Source organism: Montipora foliosa, chromosome 5 (assembly GCF_036669935.1).
Source record: "Montipora foliosa isolate CH-2021 chromosome 5, ASM3666993v2, whole genome shotgun sequence".
Taxonomy (NCBI): Eukaryota; Metazoa; Cnidaria; class Anthozoa; order Scleractinia; family Acroporidae; genus Montipora; species Montipora foliosa.
Window position 1 is genome coordinate 9295025 of NC_090873.1, and position 7500 is coordinate 9302524.

Genomic DNA, 7500 nt, shown 5'->3' on the forward strand with positions numbered 1-7500 from the left:
TCGACCTAAAATTAAAGCAAAACTCGGAGGTTTGAAGGAATTTTTCAGTTTCAATGCTTACTGTCCAAAATCGAGACTTTGTCAAGGATGTTTCAAAGTTCGGGCAGCCAGCAAGTTTAGGCAGTTGACAAGGACCGTTTCTCCACTTAATTAGACCAAATCACAAAGGTTTCAAGACGTTTTTCTAATGCTTACGGTCCAAAATGATGGGTGTCAACTATGGGCGCTTTCCTTTTGTCAGAACTTGGCCTCCCAGATCCATCAGTTTGCAAAGAAAATGCAACAATTTGAAGGAAGGCTTGCATGTTAATCCGTCGCATTCTTCTGGAGGAGTATGTATCATCCTCGAAGTATGTTAAGGACGGTGCCTACTAATTCAGAGGTATTTTTGCGCAGTTTACTGAATGTGCGGGAAAAGCAGATCTTAACAAGTGTTATTTAAATCCAAATAGAAAATTGGGGGTAACCACGCATTTTTCGAAGATAATTAATCAACAATATTTGTAAAAAGCTTTAAAATACAAAGCAATGTATGGCGTTTTTTTTCCAAATTGAAGCTTAATTATCTCTGAAAAATGCTTGGTTATCCCCAATTTTCTTTTTGGATACCAAGGGTGCGTGCTAAGTTCTTCTTTTTCTGCATAGTTTTGAACCGCGCAAAAATATCCCTGAATAAATAAGCACCGCAGATAGGAAATCCGAGTATCTCGAGATAAGCAGAACGTGTTCGCAATAACAATAGTAGGCACCGTCCTTGATTTGAAGGCGTTGTAGAGTTAGTCATTCCAAATGCGCGATCTGGCCGGTCAGTTCTGTCCAATGCAAAGCGTCCTAAGACAACCCCCCTTTTCTTGGTGTTATTCAGAACTGCACTTTTTTGATATAGCATGTTGAAAAAAAATTAGGGGACGTCCGGGTTACAGTATTTAAACTAGTAAAAATGTAATATTTGGTTCCATTTTTTTCACGTCGTTGTCATGACGAGAACGGCAAAGAAATGTATCAAAACGTAAAAAGCACGTGCAGGGCGTGCAGAACTATTGTTTTTGCTAATTAAACCTATTGTTATGTGGCGTTCTCGTAGCCGTCTTGGTCGTCGTCCTGTCCCTAGGGAGCTTAAGATCTACGACGACGACGTGGACGAAAACGCCACAAAACATTGATATCATTGGTTAAAAGAGCATAAATAATCGTGCTGCACGTGCAGCACGGATTTTAGCTCATATTTTTGCGGTTCTCTGCATGACGACGACGTGAAATCACGAAATTTTAGGTTTTGACGACAACGTGAGCATGCAACCGAGAATCTTTCATTCTCTATTTTCAGTCTGAAACCGCTCGTACCAATTTATTTTTAGGATACTTCGCCCACATTGTACGACGTGAACGAGATGGAATAATCGCGAAAGACTTTTACTGGAGCGAAGTTATATTTTGAGGTGACGTTTTCGTCGACGTCGCCGTCGTAGATCTTAAAGTCCCTATTAATATTTCGTGATTTCACGTCGTCGTCATGCAGAGAACCGCAAAAATATGTGCTAAAATCCGTGCTGCACGTGCAGCACGATTCGTTATGCTCTTTTAACCAATAATATCATTGTTTTGTTGCGTTTTCGTTGACGTCGTCGTCGTTGATCGTAAGCTCCCTCCTAAAGCAAGAACGACGACGAAAGTTACGCTAACGTTAACGCCATGAAACAAAAAGTCAAAGGAAGTAAATGACTTTGCACGCCCTGCATACCTACGTTTTCCATTTTGGTGCATTTCGTAGCCGCGATGTGACCAAATTTGAAGTTATGTGGAGGACGTGAGCACCGAATGATATGTTTTCAATTTTCCTTCCAAACATCCACACCGTTCATATCACTTTGAATGCTGGTGGTTTAGTACAATTTATCCTTTCTGAACGACTTCAAGCATTAACGACTAAAACATTTGCGAGGAAAGTTTTAAGTTTTTGAAAACTAAGGCCGATCTTAGCTTAGGTTGATTTCAGTTTATTTTCATTTTTTTTTTTAGATATTTGTAAGTGTTTTCACAGTTCATTACTGGGTTGCCTATGGGCAAACCCAGTCGAGGTCTGCGTTTAGTTTGTTTTCTTTTTTTTCTTTTTTTTTTTTCTTTTTTTTTTTTTTTTTTTTTTTTTTCCGTGTCGGTAAAAGTCTTGCCGGTCACTCCCCTGGTAAGTTTTGTCTTTGTGTATAGAGCCTTCTGCGCGTATTTTCTTAGGATCGAGAGGGTGGTGGAACTGCGTAGATTTCTGTGGTGGACACAGTAGAATCAGTAACTTAGCCTGCAATGGCGTCGAAAGTCATGCAACGCAAATGGCGTTTTAGTGGATCCTTAAACAAAATATACCCTTATGGAGCTCAATAATGGAAAGTCAGTTGGATAAACTAGGCATGAATCTCAAAAGCGACGAGTACTGGACTTCGACAACAATCTATCGCCCGTCGAGACGAAATCAAAGTGAGCAGTATTTACCTGAAGTACATGGTAATTTGACACAATTGAGTTTCTTGTCTTCACGCACGCAATCAAATAGGAAGAGGTTTTCGCCTCTAAGAGCAAATATGTTGTTTGTTTCAATAAAATTTTCGCTGGAAAAGGATTCTGTGGTATTTTCTGCCTTTGTGAATTATAATATCATGTTGTGTATTGAATTTTCGAGCTTAAGGTTCAAATGTGATATGGGAGAAGTTTTTTAGTATTGCTCTGTAAGCAGGAAGGGTTCACAGGCCTGTCGGAAGCGTGCTTGAGTTACAACAAAATGAGGCCCAAAATCAGTGAAAACTTGTGACGCAGATGAATAATAAAGTAGCTGCTATTTCCAGAATGATGGAATTACCTGGTGATAAATAACGTCGTACGCGTCTTGGAGAGTAAAATTAATTTTGACTTTGCATAAACAAGAGTTGGGCGATTGTGATCTTTGTTTTGACTTCGCTTCTTTCATTGTCAAACTTTATAACACTTGACAGAAAAAGAAACTTACAAAAACCCGGTATCTTGCCATCATTTGACACAGATGCTTCACTGTTTGGCGAGTAAACATGCCGCGGTAACTTAATGACGGCGCCCGCTGAATTCCGGCCATGTCACTTTCGATTTTGCAATTTACTTGAACATAGCAAAAATCTCCCAAAATGTTTGTCGCTGATCGTAACTTTTTATATTCTATATTCACGGTTCAAAATTAATGTTATTTTCATGTCGTAAATATTTTATTCTCGATCGACCGTCCGGGAAACTTCCTTCTGCTCTTTCTGAAAACTGTGTATCAATATTTACTTGCTTTTTCATCAATATTTGTTTTGCATAAAGCAAGCTAACAAAATCTGTACCTTGCTGAGTTCGCATTTGTTAGCGTTAATAGTATTTTCGGTCAGATGTTTCTGTTTTTTATGAGGGGTTTATTGTTTTGGTCTCCCATCCCAACACTAACCCCGCGAAACAGGGCTTGACTTCAGTGAAGTTTAGTATTACAAAGTTTTCGGATGCTCATAGGGCACACTTGTGGTGAAAAGAAGTTGTGAGGGAACTTGAAAATTATCAACATGCCAGCCCAGAAGCCAATGTTTCTCGCTTCTCTTTTATTTGCTATTCTTCAGAGACTGGAATGCTGTATTTCAATACCACACAATTCAGTGCCTTCTGATTTTCTGTAGCACGTACCACAGGCAAGCCAGTGTATGCTTCACAAAAGCATCTAGTTACTTGTAAATTATACCGATATATTTATATGTCTTCAATTTTTAGTTAGTTCATTATCAATATAGAGCTACTCTGGCTGTCGCCAATTGATTAAAATAAAGCAAAGTTAAACTTGAATTGTTTTCATCTTACAAATGAAGATGCGTGCAGAATCGAAACAAAAGGAGCCTATTAAATTGCACGGAATAAACGAGCAATGTCATTGTTTAGCCAACTGGGTTATCCCGGCTGTTGCAAGTTGCCGAAGGACGTCGCTTAAGTCTTTGTCGGAATCTTAAAAATTAAGACTGCCGAATCAACCCGAGGGTATTAAAATAACTATGGAGAAGGTCTGGATAGTAGCAGACATATCACAATTTTAAGAAACAGCATAACGTTTTTTTAAAAACATTTTTCAACACAATCTTGCATTTTCGCACACTATGGACACTATGTATTCAACTCTGTACTTTGTGATTCAAACTGAAGATGACAAAAGATTCTGTAGAAACGTTTTTAAAAAACGTATTGTTGTTTCTTAAAATTGGGTCTATGGAGAAGGTACTACGTCTGTAATTTCATCTGCAATAGAGGTTTTGCACGGCAGTCATGTTGCAGGAACAATAAAAATGTTTTGCATTAGAAAGAACATTTATTCCCATAGGAAAAAGAATCTATTTCTCCTGCCACTCAACGTGGCTGCCGTGCAAAATCTCTATTGGCTTGTGGGATGATAAATTCATGTCGGTCTTTCTGTCAGATGAGGAAAATAAGTCTTGCTGTACACCTCCGGCTTTTCCTCGCAAATGAAAAGCGCTGAAACGAAAAACGAAAGGGCAAAGTACGCAAAACCGCAAAACTGTGGCAAATATCATTTAAACCCATAATCACGTAAAGGCAACCAATGATTTGAATTCGGTTACCGTCATTTTCCTGTTCGATCAAAAGCGGAAACCGTCTTTGATAGTCAAGCTGAGTCCTCTTATCTTAATCAACAACCCGGCAAAAGCCACTGCAGATTTCCATGGAAACACGGAAAAACCGAAAGTAACAAATCCAACGTGACCTCTTAAAGTGCCCCTGTGATAAAAAAAACACTTCCTTTTTTCCTTCAGATTTTGAAAGTGTGTTTGCTTAACACCTGACTGGCAAAATTTTGAGCTTTGATTTTTATCCAAAGGCCGTTTACTTTGAGTGTAAGTTTTGGATTTCACGGTCCGCCATTACTCACTTTCAAAACTGACCGATTGGACCTCAGACGGTTGGATCCAGGGAAAAGTGACGTCAGTGGCTCACTAGCTTAAAATTTCCGCGTGTGAATGCAGCTTATTATATATGCAAAGCGTGAGTTTAAAAGTCTGAAAGCCCAAAACCCCCGTGCTGCATATTAATTCTGCGGCGTACACACCTATTGCATTCTTAAACTAGTGAGCCTTTGACGTCATTTTCTCCTCGATCCAGCTCTCTCAAGAACATAATGTTAGTAATGGCGGACCATTAAATAGGAAAATTCCAGTTAAAATAAAGAAGTGCCTTTTTGAAATCAAGGCTTAAAACGTGGGTCACTTAGTGTTTTGTTAACATAGTTTTGAAATCCAAAGTCACAGGATCACTTTAAAGTCGGCCTCCCCGTGTACTCTCTGACAACTATAGACTTCGGCAGAATACAATCGTATTTAGTGTCAAGTTACGTTTCACATTATTAATCGTTCCACAGTTGCGTTGTTTTTTTGTCCCAGTCACAAGGAGTTTTATATTTGGCCCGTGCAATCTGCACAGCATTTTTAAGACCCACACGAACGAACAAACAAAGTTGAAACATTTCAGAAATATTGCTTCCCGAAATGTATGCCTTCGAATTGAATTCGATTCGAGTTCCAATTGCAAGGAAGCCAAATTTTGCTTTCCTAAGAGTTAAAATGTCGCTGATAAACATTTTCCTCTCTCGACAATTTATCCTCTTCTGCAGGAGCTGAAACGAGGCCAGGCATCGGTAACAACCTGAATGTTACCTTGAATAAAAACTTCACGATATTGTAATCACCTCACGACTATTCCAACCGTTTCAGTATTTCAAAACTGTGCCAGTTTTCTCAAGTTTCATAGAGATATGAACAAGTCAAGAGAAAACGCGCAGAGACACTTCCCTGAGCTCGCAAAGCTATTGGTCTCTGCTTTGACATGCAAATTTGTGGCGTTTTCGTTTTCCGACGAAGGGCTAAGGCTGGAAACGCCAGCTTTCGAATTTCCTTACTGTGGTAAAATTAATATTTACATATGAAATGAAATTTGTTGAGAGAACCCACTGGGAACTCAGAAAAATCCGAACCCCAGATGACATTCGAACCTACGGCCCTCCGTGATCTAGTCAGATGCTCTAAGACCTCTAATCACTGCCTACTGGAGACTCTTTGGCGAGCAAGGGTGTAATGTGGGTCAAATAACGACTGACAACATAGCTCATTTTTACCATATCAATTCAGTTGATAAAACAAAGATTGCTTCATGGTTGGTGAGCTCGTACAATTTTTATTCACTCCGTTGTGACGAATCGCAAATGAACGAGTGAGTTTGCGATTCTTCACAACGAGAGCATAAAAATCGCGCAAGCGAACTAACCATGAAGTTACTTGTTTATTTTATAGGTAGTGACAATTCTTTCAAACAATAATGACAAGAGAGATTAGATGATGAAGTGAAAACGCACACAAGTATTCGCTGAAATTGAAAATTGTTGCACTCCATTTCTGCTTAAGCGAGTTGGAAATTACTTTCGGCCAATCAGGAGTCGCTTGCGGTTATTCAAATCCGAAATACAACAGGCGTGCTACTTTTATTATTTTATCATTGTACTGGCACGTTTTCTCTCCCCATTTAACCTTACCCTTGAAAACAAGTATCATTTTTAAGTCGCGTAACGAGGTCTGCAAACAAAACCACTTGCAGGAATGTTATTAAGCGAGACAAAGGCTGTCGTGAAAACACGTCCGTTGAAGAGAATAAGTGCGGCAAAATACGCTGAGTCAATTTTGCAACAAATAAAATAAAAGCCTGTTTTTACACATTAGGGTTTAAAATGTGTTGAAAGTTCAGAAAAACAAACAATTATCTACGACACCGTAAAACGCGACAGGGGGTAAAATTCTTCTCCAGAAAGCACGAAAAAAAGAAAAATACTCTTTCATATCGTCGTCACCTGTACTTTTCGTGGCGGTGTTATATGTTTTATAATTTAGATCTGGTGAGTGCAGATGTAACGAAGGAACGAAGGAACGCTCTCTAGAATATTTATTATCTCGATCACGATGTCTGCCGCGAGACTCTTTGAGTCTATAGGTTGTCAACTGCGCATTGCGACTGGCAATCTTCCTCGCCGCCTTGACGAGTGCTTTAGCTAGGGCCCTTCCGACCTTGTCAAAGGAAAATCTATCGCTTGTTTTGTCAGACCTAGCGTCTCTAGACGGCTGGGAGTAAGGAATGGCAGGATATGCGCTTACTGATGTTGGGACGTATACAGCTGCTTGCTGTGCGTTTGGAGGTGGCGGTTGAGGTATTTGTGGGGGTGGGGGTGGGGCCGGTTGCCGCTGTGGCGGGGGTTGATTCTGAGGAGGGTATGGGGGATAACTCGTCATTCCTGTTCCAGGTGATTGTACCTGTGATATGGCCTGTGATAGTGCCTGTATTAATTTGGTGTTGCTAATTGGTTGGAGTCCTTGCTGAATATTTTGAGCCAATGCCTGTGTCAAAGCAGCAGTGAGAATATCAAGGGGCTGGTTTTTGGCTTGAGCTTGGTTTGCACCGAGAGCT

General features: G+C 39.9%; 1 protein-coding gene across 1 annotated transcript in view; it reads left to right on the forward strand.

The window, feature by feature from the left end:
- LOC138002926 (probable NADH dehydrogenase) overlaps positions 1 to 40 on the forward strand; it is a 3126-nt gene extending 3086 nt beyond the window's left edge. The window contains exon 2 of the mRNA XM_068848888.1: positions 1 to 40. This exon is cut by the window's left edge and continues 837 nt beyond it. The gene's annotated coding sequence lies outside the window, so the exon portion shown is untranslated.
- Positions 41 to 7500: the final 7460 nt, after the last annotated feature.